Source organism: Hydra vulgaris, chromosome 05 (genome assembly GCF_038396675.1).
Source record: "Hydra vulgaris chromosome 05, alternate assembly HydraT2T_AEP".
In the NCBI taxonomy this organism is placed as follows: domain Eukaryota; kingdom Metazoa; phylum Cnidaria; class Hydrozoa; order Anthoathecata; family Hydridae; genus Hydra; species Hydra vulgaris.
In genome coordinates, this window is record NC_088924.1 from 40,730,383 (window position 1) to 40,743,803 (window position 13,421).

The 13,421-nt window shown below is 28.0% G+C and overlaps 1 long non-coding RNA gene across 1 annotated transcript; it reads right to left on the reverse strand.

Moving 5' to 3' along the window:
* Window positions 1-2,107: 2,107 nt before the first annotated feature.
* LOC136080055 (uncharacterized) lies at window positions 2,108-3,941 on the reverse strand. Its single transcript, XR_010638417.1, has 4 exons — window positions 3,839-3,941; window positions 2,512-2,678; window positions 2,363-2,404; window positions 2,108-2,254 (listed from the first exon to the last, which is right to left on the reverse strand). It is a non-coding gene; the product is annotated as an uncharacterized LOC136080055 (long non-coding RNA).
* Between the last annotated feature and the right edge of the window lie 9,480 nt (window positions 3,942-13,421).

The window sequence follows — 13,421 nt, forward strand, 5'->3', positions numbered from 1 at the left end:
TTTAAATTGTTGTACATGTTACACGCTGTAATAAGTTTTTTTAGACCCGAGAGAGAGAGAAGAGCTGAGAAAAATGAAGTCATCAGCATAAGCTACAACACCAGTCAAGTTTTCATTTATAGTAGTACCGGCAATATCACCATTTATTACAGTTTCGAGTAACTTTTCAGTGTATATGTTATATAGGTAGGGTGACAGAATCGATACTTGTCTCACTCCTTGCTTAAGATCAAATGAGACTGATTTGAAACCTAGGTATGAAACAGTTGCACTGCCTCTACGGTATATAGAAGATATAGTGTTAACTATTTGGAGTGGTAGATTTTTATCCAAATAAAGTTTATTAAAAAGAATGTCCCAGTCGCAGTTGTCAAAGCCTTTTTAGCATCTAGTGAACAAAAATAAATAGGCAAATTGCTGCGTTATAATGCTAAATTTTTTCGCTTACAACTAATTCAGGATGGAGGGTTGAGCTTTTGTTATTAAAACCAAATTGAAGTTGATAAGTTTCTTTTATCACTATGAATAAGATAAGTTATTCTAAAAGTTTAGTAAATATTGGAATAACGCTGATACCACGGTATTTGTTTGGATCGGTCAGTGATTTTTTATAGGATTTAACAAGAGGTATAACAGTTGACGTTGACATTGATGTAAGGATCCATCCGATATTAATTGAAAAGTTAAATAATTTTATGAGCAATTGTGTTAGTACGTTACATTGGCCATGTTTTAAATGTTCTGCAGAGATATCGTAATGACCATTTATTTATTTGATTTTAGACAAGAAATAGCTGTTGAAATATTTTCATCAGTAATTGATATCTCATCAGGATTTTTGCAAGATGGAATTTGAAGATTAGTAAACTCATCAATTCAAAGTAAACCGTAAAATACGGGTCTAGTTAGTATTTGGTAACATAATACATAAGTGAATAATAATAACGGAATCAAATTTCAATAGTTTTGAAATATATAGAAACCCTCTAATATTTTGTACTCTCTTTCAACTTAAGATTTTTATAACTAAAAATGCCATTGAACTTGATTTATTTTGTTAACCTCAACCTTTTGTTTTTGATATGAACACTTTGTTTATGATTAAAAAGGTAACATGTTAATTCTATAAAACTGTAATTATTATAGCAAATGGCCCGTGCTGAAAATTGGCACTATATTTTAAAGCCTTTCTCGCAAAAAGAACTTGTAAAACGGATCAGTTGACCTTCAGAAAATATCAAAGAACATGTACAGGGTGTCCACTCAAAAATTAAAAAATTTCCAGCTATTTTTACTTTATTTAGATGTTTTTCCTGTGTTTTGGCCCTGAAAACCATATCCTTTTCCAGTCTTAGTACTGAAAAAGCACTTAAATTCCAGTATTGAAGATATTTTGGCAGAGGTACTAAAAGCTGTCTCTAACATAATTTATAAACATAAAAGTATACAATCTGAAATTTGATAAACAAAAATATTAATACAAAAATAAAATAGAAATAAATAATTTTGAAAGATCAATGAATGTTTACAGAATACTAAACAGCAAACATTTATTGATAAAAAAAATTTTCCAGCATCTACAATGCTAAAAACGATATATTTTCCAGTTTTTCCAACACGTTTTTCAAAAATAGCCTTTTCCCCAGTTTTCCCAGCAGAATGGACGCCCTGAAGTAGTAAACGTTGAACACCCCGTATATTTACGACCATAAAGATTACGGATCAGGTAATTAGGATTAGACTATGAAAAATATTTACTTAAAAATAGACCTAATAAATAAAAGCAATTTTATTTATTTAAATAATAAGTTAATCTAAAATATTTAGTGCAGATAAGAGGATAGCAAAAAAAAAAAAAAAAAAAACGCGAAATAAAAAAAGAAATTCTATTTACAAACAAAAACAGTTTACAAAAATATGATACAAACAAAATTTACAAAGATATAATACAAAAAATACAATATAATACAAAATATAATACAAAAAAGGAAAATAAAATATAATACATAAATTGAAAAAAAACACATCTACAATTAGTATTTTGTAGAATTAAAACCTACAAAATACTAATTGTAGATGTATGCAACCCCACCCCTTCCTCCCCCTTCTTCTATTGCGGCGACCACCACTACCCCAATGGAATAAAGGGTAGGGTAGTCCTGTCTGCCATTTTGGACCCACACCCCATGTGCTCTGTAGGATGTGGATCCATTGTGCCGCCTCCAATATTCGATAAATGCCTGGTATGACAAATCTGAAATGAAAATAAATGATATCAAAATAACAATTTTATAACAGAGCATTATATGTAAGTGTAAAGATAACACAAATACAATAATGTGCAAAACTGCAAGCTACTTACCTTTAACTGCAGCAGCAGCAGTTTCTGTTGTTGATGTGGATTCTAATAAAAATTTTAAATTACTTCTAATATTATACAAATCTACAAATTTTGAAAAGTTTTAATAATAAACTTTATTATATAGTGATAATAATCAAATAACTATTTACCAAGTGTTGTTGCTGCTAATCTTACTATAAATAAATAAAAAGAATGGATCAAATTAGTTATTATACTAACTAAAACACAAATACAATGTGCAAAACTGCAAACCACTTAACTGCAGCAGCAGTTGATGAAGAAACTGCAACATCAGTTTCTGTTGTTGATGTGGATTCTAATAAAAAATTTAAATTACCTCGAAATTTATACAAATCTACAAATCTTTAAAAGTTTCAGTAATAAACTTTATTATATAGTGATAATAATCAAATCAATAATAATAAAAATAATAAAAAAAATTTAGAAACAAACAAATATCCTTTTTTATTAGAAACAGTAAAGTGTTTCTAATAATAATAATAATATTATTAATAATAATAATAATAATAATAATATTAATAATAATAATAATAACAATAATAATAATAATAATAATAATATATATATATATATATATATATATATATATATATATATATATATATATATATATATATATATATTATATACATTTATGTAAACTACAATACAAAATTGTATATATATATGAACCCTAAAATCAAAACTCAATCACACATGATAATCACATATACATAACATAAAAATCTATATCTATAAATCTATACTTTTTTGTAAGTAAAATATTTGGTTTTATTTATATTTATCTAAATTCTCAATTGAATTTTTCACAAAGAAAAGAAAAAGGAAATTCTATCTGACATCCAAAAGGATTTTTCCAGTTTCCGCCAAAACCGCAAATGCCATTTTTATGATTCTTTGTTTTATTGATAGTATATTATTATTTATTCAAAACCAACTCATATGGGTGCTTTGCCAAAATGTCAGTAAATATAGGGGGGAAGGGAGTGCTGGAAAGTTTGACACTAATTGGCGATGGGGAGGGGGTGTTGAGGTTAAAATGATGTAAATTTAAATTATTTTTTTAGTTTTGATGAGCAGATTTTAACGGTATTTACATCTACTAAATGGTATTGGTATTATCATCCATAAATGATGTCAGTAAATATAGGGGGAAGGAAGTGCTGGAAAGTTTGACACTAATTGGCAATGGGGAGGGGGTGTTGAGGCCAAAATGATGTCAATTTAAATTATTTTTTTAGCTTTAATGAGCAGATTTTAACGGTATTTACATATACTAAATGGTATTTTGCTTGTGGGGAAATTAATATTAAATGCGGGGAACTTGATATTATATTTTATAAATTAATTTATAATATAATTTTATAAATTAATATAATAAGTTTCCAAAGACATTAAACAAATAACAATTACTAACGTAAAATTAAAATTACTATCGTTATATTAATATATTACCATTTGACTGCGAATCAAATTATGTTAGAAATATTAACTCTTTGTATATAAAATTCAAAATCGTTATTCGCTCCGTAGCGGATTATAAAATGTGGTTCAAAGTAAACTCATAAAAGTAAACTCATAAATTTGTCATTTTTTGAAATTAAATTGTCATTATTTCAAAAACGAAACTTTAGTTGCTCTCTAGTTGATTGTAAAACGTGATGCAATGCAAACACATAAAGTCCATTGAAAATTCGAAACGCTAAATTCTCCCTAGCGGGTTGAAGAAACTCTTTTAAAAAGCTTGCGCTAACGATAAGCAAAATCATTATTCTGATTGTAATGTAAACAATACTAATAAATCAGTATTAAAATATGGATAAAACCGCATTACTTAACTTATTGATGGTCTCGTATGGAAATGTTCATCCCGATAATAAAAAAAGCTAATATCCAGAAAGAAGTCCATTGTATAAGGACTTCTTTCTGGATGTTAGTCTTCATTCAAAGAAGAGAAACTGGTGCTTAAAGATCTTCAATCAAGAGTAATGTATTTAGTCAATTTATTTATTAAAAAGGCAATGAAGTTCAAGAGCAAGCAATTATCATTTTGAGCCAATACTCCAAAACAGTCTGCCCCCACGTATACTCCACTTGAATTTGACAAGAATTTCTCACAGTTTGTTGAGCCCGCCAATGAGTGTTCTGTTATTGATAATCAATAAAGTTCATTAGCTTTGAGTTTGTTGACCACGAAAAATCAAAAAAATTACCTAAAAAAATGACCCTAACCATAACCCTAACCCTAACCTTAACCCTAACCCTAACCCTGCTCAAGATCGACTCAATTCTGAGATTGCAGTTTTAAATTGTGAAGTTGCTGGACTGAAGACTAGAAAGAGAAGTGGATTCATTGCTGCAGCTGAAGAGGATGATTTGAAAAAGAAAAAGAAGAAACTAGCTCATCTATGTAAAGAACTGGCCAAAAAATAGTATGATCAAGCTCAACAGAAGAAAACTAGAGCGCTGAAAAAAGCTAGAATTGAGGAAATCTGCTTGAGGCATCCAGAAGTCAAAGAAAAACTTAAAATCAGAAAGAAACCTGGTCGACCGTCATTAGAAGTAGATCAACCTCTTCTTTTGTAGGCGATTATGGATATTGCTCTCCATGGTTCGTCCGCTGATGAAAAACGTCGGTCAGAGGTTCTTCGGGTAATGATAACTTAGCTATGTTTGTTAATATTGTATTTGTTAAAATTTTACTCTTAATTAGTATTTGCACTATTGTAAATATCCTTGAAATGTTAACAACAAATTTCAAGATATGATTTGAATATGATTTACGAAATAAATCCCGTTTTCTGTGAAAATGTTAACTATATCCAAATATATTTCTTTATTATTTAGAGCATTAAAAATTTCGACAAATTGACATCCAAGATGAACAAAATTGGATTTGCAATCAGCAAGAGCGCCCTCTATACTCGTCTACTTCCGAGAAGTTACGGAACGTTAGAAGGCAATAGGCACGTCAAAACAGTCCCTGTTAGATTGATCAGTCCTCAGAATGAATCTCATTTAAAACATGTTGACGGACTCTTTTGCAGTTCAACTATAAAATATGTAGACAAAGTTTGTTCTATTTTTGGACCTACCTATATTGCTGTTCGATCAGGAAAACACGCATCCTCGACCACCCTCGCTCATGGATTAGACTTTCAGCGGCTCTTGGATATCAAAGAATTCGACTCTATTACCAGAGATCCTCAAACTAATATGGTTAAGTCTATCGTTGTGTTTAACGTTTAGCGTCAAACATTACGGAACTAATCTTGATTCTCAAGATAATTACATTGACAAAAGTTAATTTATAAAAATATTAATATAATTTTTAACCTATAATAACCAACATATCTTTTTAAATGGCAGGCAGGACAATAGATGAAAATTTAGCAAAACAGAACTTTGGTTTTGCTGGACAGGCTTTGGGTAATATTTGATCTGATCTACAAATTGGCGGTTAACCAACCATTGCAAAGTATATTAATCCAAACAATTCAGAGCTAGAGTCAAGGAGCCTTTTATTACAATATCAACGTTGGATTGCCGATCATCTTCGTACAAGTCAATATTTTACTAAAATTGTGAAATGTGAAAATCGCTTTTGTTGTCAGACTATTAGAAGCTCTTAATTTACTCTAATTAGAGCAAGATTTCTTCCGCCACCTGTCCCTGTCAACCAAACGAGAGACAAGCTCAAAGCAGTAGAATTGTTTCCATCACCCATCTTTATGCTCATCGCATCAAACATTAAAAGTACTCTTCCTCGTAGTGCCAAAGGACTTCCAGTTTTGCCGTATGATGCGTTTGTCTATCAATTCAGTCTAGCCTAGCTGATAGAATCTGTAAAAAGTGCAATATCTACTTTGCCTCTCAAGCTTGCTAAAAAAAAGCACGCTTCTATCCATTCCTCTGCTAAACACTCCCTCTAATCAAAAGGGTCCAACCTGTTCGTACCGCTGCCAAGCGTCAGACAGAACTTTTGGCAGTCATTGCCTCGCAGAAGAGTTTGGAAACTGCTGAATGGTTAAATGAAAATGAAGTTGACGCAACGAATTTGGTTGTACTTCAAAAATACGATATCCTTTTAGAGCCCGGAGAGCATTTACTACCTATTGTTTCAATCGGTGATCACTTCAACAACCCATGGGAAGATTGTATTAAGGTTATATAATACTATTTTTTTAATTGATTATTTAATGAGATATCGACTATTATATAATATAATTTGATGAGATCTACTATTATATAAATGTATAATTTAGTCAGAAAAAAAAACAATGGTTTTATTTGTTCACATAATCACATCCAAAATGATCATGCTGTTAAAAAAATCGCTCAATATTTTTGTTCTACAAGCAATAATTGTAGTTGGGTAACTGTGAAGAAGCTTCTTATCTCAAATTATGTGAATAAAACTAAGACAAACAATGTTAGACTCTGATTTTTACTGAGCCTGCTTTAATAGTGTCTTCAAAGCGATTAAGTTAGCCAGCATGAGTCCTTTTCATAAAAGACTTCATTTTTGAAAGTGATGATCTATGGACTATTATGGTAATATTTTGGGTTGGCAAACCACGCAATCAATGAGCAAAGTCTGTGACCTTGTAACATCAGGAGAGAAGAACGTAAAATACTTCTCAACAAATGGCAAGAGTTTTGCTTATCTTCATCATAATTATCCATTTTGAAACGTATTCTATTTGCAGAACAAAAGATTATATGCATGAACTCACGAAAATGTGTTAGAGTGTGTTTTAAAAATGGATACCACTTATTTACTTAATTCAAAACAGTGTTTTTTGTTTTCAATATAACTTTCAGTAAAAAATTTTTTAATACGAATACTTCTTTCTTTAAACAAAACTTAGGCTTAGTGATAAGACTATTTTTGTCTTCTTTTTGTCCCGGCCATGTAACTAAAGCAAAACAGACTTACTTAGTATTTGCATATGATCTTTTAAAAGGACGTTTTAATGAAATTGTAAACGATTTTTTTTTTCTTTTAGTTGGAATAACGAGGTTATCAGACAATATTTTAAATTATTTGATTAGCAAAATTAAATTTTAAATTACTTGTGTTGTAAAATAGTAGTTTTAATTTCTCAAAAAGGTTTACTTAAACATGTTTTTTTATCTTAATTTTTTAATGCGCAATAACTAAATTGTTAATTCTATGTTATTCTGTATAAATTTAAGAACTTATTCTCGATTGCTTTCATTCTAATAATATTTTTGAAAGTTTTCTTATTTTTATTCCTAAACAATAAATTTTTTAAAATATTTTATAACTTGGAGGAATAATGACACCCAAAACCAGAATAAGTATAGTACTCATACTAGTGTTGCATTTGGTGCAGGAGAACAGTTTCTAGTTTCAGAATTACTAACCAACAGAGACGTAAGATATGGAACTTTATTAAAAGAGGGCTGCGGTGACATAAAAAAAGAAACTATCTTGTAAAAGAATACAAAAGAAATTATCCTGTAAAAGAATACAACTAAAGTCATCTTGTAATCAAGAAATGACCAATGATATACTAACAGCTTTGCTACACCAGTGTTCAAGTGCAAATTTAAAATTTACATCACCTAAACTAATTATTTTCAAAATAACTTGTGATATAGTGACGTTGCGGAACAAGGTTTCAACAATAGTTTGCCCGAGAAAAATATATAATAAACTATAATGAAAAACTTGATAAATTTTTTGATACATTAGTATGCAAATGTCTAACTGTAAAATGCGATAATTTTATTTGTTCTGATGATTGTAATAAAGAAGTTCATTATAAGTGCAAATGTATAAAAGAGTACAAAATACCATTTATTGACATTAAGTTTATATATTTTCATAGTGTTGAAATTGGAACTGTTAGTAAGTTTAAAATTGATAACATTGACCTGATAATATTGAAACCGGGAAAAAGTTCAAAAGATTACGAAGAAAAGATTGAGAAAAATGTTTTAAGAATTAAGACACCATTAAAATTTTAATTAAAAAAAAAAAAAGGTCTGATGAGATTAACTATCAAGAAGTGATTTCAGTAATGAAATAGAACCAAATCCCAGCAGACAAACAACGTTATATTAACGTTGTACTAACGTTTAAACGTTAATACAACGTTTATGCAACGTTGTGTGCCTGCTGGGTTGATGAAAATACTAATGCAGAATTACCTCTAGTGATAGCGAAACCAACAAAAAAAAAAGTTACAATACCTTAGATATTGCACACGTAGCTATGAATAACGTTTTTTTTTTTTTTTTTTTTTTTTGTTCTTTTATCTTTACAATGTCGTGATTCTATCTATATAACTGATACAAATTTACAATGTTTATAAAGTATATGATGGTAAGAGAAAAAATAAAATCTCACAACTTTATAGAATACAAAAAATATAACTGCAGGGTATCATTATTATTAAAAAAACGCGGGAAACTTGCAGAAGACCAGATGCTCTTGTCATCAAGAAACCGCTTGTACTCGTAATATTTTTTGTATTTTTGTTTTTACATGTTTCTAGTTTCACAAAATATAATGGTAGTTCATTTTATATTGGATTCACATATAATAAAATGTAAGATAATAGATAATTGATAAATGCTAGATTTTGTACACAGTTTGGGTATGTATTTACACTTATACATGTACACACAGTTTGGGTATGTATTTACACTTATACATACATGATCAGTAATAGAGAAATAGCAAGTAAAAAATAGCAAGTTTTATATTATGTTAAGTAAGAGCCAATCCGATTTAGGTTTTCGTGAACTCACCGACGCATTTAATCAATACAGTGAAAAACGTAATTCGTCAAATACAGTTAGAAACATTTCATAAAACAAAAAAATTTATATCTATGCAGCTGTTAGAAAACTTATCTTGATGGCCAGAGATAGACTCACAAGATTTCGGTTGAGTAAGGAGAGAATTGGGAGATCTTTGGAGAGGTGAAAGCAAGTAATTTTTGGTGATGAAGGAACTTTAAAGTAATACATAGAAAAAGCTCGTATTGTAAATGCATGGATGAGAAAAAATAAAGTAAATTTTATGCCTCATAAAAATGAGATATTAGTTACTTTTCAAACGTTGAAACTAAACAAAGAAATAGGAGTTGATGAAATAATCAGTAATCTTGTAATAAAATCTATGCACTATTTAATAAAACCATTATTGCATTTTTTTATTCTTTCTTTAAAACATGGAATATTTCCAGAGAATTTTAAAACTGCAAGAGTTATACCGGTTTTCAAATCGGGTGATTCTTCTAATGTCTCTAATTATAGACCTATCTCCATTCTTTCTTGCTTCTCTAAAACACTGAAACGAATAATGTATAAAAGACTATTCTCTTTTATAGAAGCAAATAATATTTTATATAACAAACAACTTGGGTTTAAAAAAGGTAATTCAACTAAACATGCTATTCTTAAATTTGTTCATGATGTTTTTTGAGCCTTTGATAAAAAAGAATATAGATATTTTTATAAACCTTAGCAAGGCCTTTCACACAGTTGACCACCATTTTTTATTAAAAAACTAGTAAATTACGGAATTAAGAATGCAAATTTAGATTGGTTTAAAAACTACTTGTATAATAGGAAGCAGTATGTTGCTTATGATGGTGGTAAAACTGAAAATAAGACAATTACTTGTGGATTTTCTCAAGGATCCAGTTTAGGACCGCTTTTGTTTTTGATATACATTAATGATTTAAACAGAGCTTCAAATATTTTGGACTCAATTTTGTTTGCTGACAATACTAATTTATTTTATTCTCATATAAGTATAAAGACTCTATTTAAAACATTCAACAAAGAACTGTTCAAAGTAACTGAATGGTTTAATACAAATAAGTTGTCATTAAACTTAACCAAAACTAAGTATACTTTTTTTTCATTGCCTTTATCAAAGATATAAAATTCTTCTAAAGCTCCCAAATTTTAACGTTGGGAATCAATTTATAAAAAGAGAACACTCGATGAAGTTTCTAGGTGTTCTTCTTGACGAAAATGTCACATGGGTAAATCACATAAAAAAATAATCGAAAATAAAATTTCTAAAAATATTGGCATACTTTATAAGATAAAACCTTACCTAAATCAAATTTGCCTAAAATATATCTAGTTCTCTTTTATTCATTATAATCTCAATTATGCTAACATTGCTTGGTGCAGCACTAATAAAAAAAAAACTAAACAAAGTATTTAAAAACAAAAACATGCCATAAGAATTATATCCAACGCAGACAGTCTTTCTCATTCACTACCACTATTTAGTAATCTAAAAATTTTAAATGTTTACTAAATAAATATATATCATACCTAATTTTTATGTTCAAAATTAATAACGGTACGTTGCCAAATACTTTTAAAACACAATTTAAAAAAGTACTGCACAAGTATCTTACTAGACATGCGTACAATAATTATATTCAAGTTAAAACTCACTTTGAAGCCACTAAGCATTCTATCACAGCTAGTAATCCTCAATTAAGAAGTATAGTAATTAAAAACAACATCAAAACGCTTGCAAGCATAAATATTTTAAAATCAAAACTAAAAAAAATAATTTTAGTTAATCAAAACATGAAGAACTTCTTCTCGAGCAATATTTAATTAAAGGTCTTTGATATATTGTATAGTATATTTTCATTATAATTGCGAAGATTTAAAAAATTTGGATCATTAAAAGATTTTAATTTTTTTTTTTAATTATAAAAAATTAAAAATTTGTTCTAAAATTTTTGATTCTTTTCATTATATTTTTTATTTCGAATTTTTTAATCGAAAAATTTCTTAATTGAATTTTTTTAATTTCTTAATTGAAAATTTCCTTATTTCTTAATTGAAAACTGATATATATATAATATATATAAAATAATATATATGTAATAATTGAAAACTTTTTTCTATAATTTTGAATATATTTATCGTTTGCTTGTTTTTAATTTTTGTTTTGTGTTCATTTATTAATAAAAATAAATTTTGTTATTTATTCTCTTTATATTTTTTCGAATTTTTTTATTTTTTTTTAAATACTTAACAAGATTTGATGGCTATATTATATACGGATCATTGGGGGTTTGGCGATGAACCTATTTGGTCTCCTTATTGCCCCTGGCGTTTGTGCATTTTACAAATACGAGAGTTGTAATTTTTTTAAGTGGCAAGTTTATAATAATAAAATTAAAAAGTTAAAAAAATATTATTCTCTATTTATTTATGAATTTCCTTCTATTGAGTATATCATATTATTATTTGGGGAAACAGTAAATCAAAAATAATTATACAACTCAAATGTTTAAAAAAGAAAGCTCTACGGATTATTGTTCCCAACAAGGTACACACAAGACCAATCCTAAAATAATGGAATCTGATATCGTTGGATTAAGAGTATCAAACGGCTCTTCGGATCCAGGCATGCCAGATATGTGTTGGATTAGCACCATCATCTTTAATTAATGATTTCAGCTGAGTTAACATTGATAAATCTTTGAGAGTTAACAGAAGAATAGGCCTAACTTTAAGAGTTGCGTGTTGGCGAATTAAGCCTGAAACAAAATTGCAAATGAATCGATTGAAAAGAAAGAAACGAAACGAAAGAAACGGATTTGCTTTTAGGCGCAAAAATAATTCAAAATCGATAATTAATAAATCAATTAATAATTGATAATAAACTCCATAATCAAAAAAATCAAACGAAGACTTACAACTTAAATTGAACTTTTCTGCTGGTAAAATAACATAATACTTATCACAAAAAAAATATTTACATCAAAAAATTATAAAGAAAAAATTTTTATGTTATCTTTGTCTAAAATATTCAGACTTAATTCAATAGACCAATATTCCTTTTCAATGAAAATAATATTTGTTGGTAAAAAAAGAAAAAGAAGATATAGAAATAAAAAAATGAAAACAAAGAATGCTTCATATATTGAACCTTTGTTTAAATATTTAAAAGTGTTAACTAATCTTGTTCAATGAAATTATTTCAGTTTTTATTTTATTAAGAACAAAATAATCTTTTGTTTTTTATATTCATCTCGGGCTTGAAGAAAATATTTCTATCTTTAACCATACTTTCTTCTTCTTGAATTCAATATGTGTTTTACAATTAAAAAAGATAACATTTTTTATTTCAAGATCTCAATCCAACCTCTCGACCAAAGTTTTATAAAAGTTTTAAAAAAAGCTATTACTGATAAGTATAATACTACTTTAAAAGAAAATAAAGTATGTGTGCAGTCTTATTGATTTTTGATTTATAAACAGAGTTTGATCTATTTTTCTGAATCCGACTCTGAAGCAACAAACTTTGGATGTAAACCTACTTTAACCCGACATTCTTCAAAAACAGCAGTCTTCGAATCAGCAAAACATTAAAATTATTATTAAAAAAAATTAGATTTGATTAAAAAATAACAAAAAATTTCAAACAAAAGATTGAGAAGTATGATAAACACAAGGTTGATTTTGAGCACACGTGTATTTCTAAAAATGGTGGATCGTTTTTCTATATAGAATTTACACACAAACAACACACACAATAAAAATGTTATTAAATAAAATAAAACTAAATAAAAATTAAGTAAAATAAGACAGAAATAATGGAATGAAATAAGTTTAAATGTAATAGTTAAGAATTTTAATTAGTTTTATTTAAAAAAAAAAAAAGATATTAAACTTTTTAATTTCTACAGTTGTAGATAATTTTGAGCTGTATTTAAAGATGTAAAATGAAACCGAAAGTGAAACAAAACCAACAAACTTTGGATCTATTTTTCTGAATCCGACCCTGAAGCAACGTTTGGATGTAAATCTACGTTAACCCGACATATTTTTAAAACGACAGTTTTCGAGTCAGCAAAATGTTTGAATTATTTTTTAGAACATTATACTTGATTAAAAAATAACAAAAAAATATAGAGGAGATGCCTCAGTTGGAATACTTAAGGAACAAATATTTATTAACCAAAGATGGCTTAAACTATGAAAACATTTATGATTTGATTAATTCAAACAGACG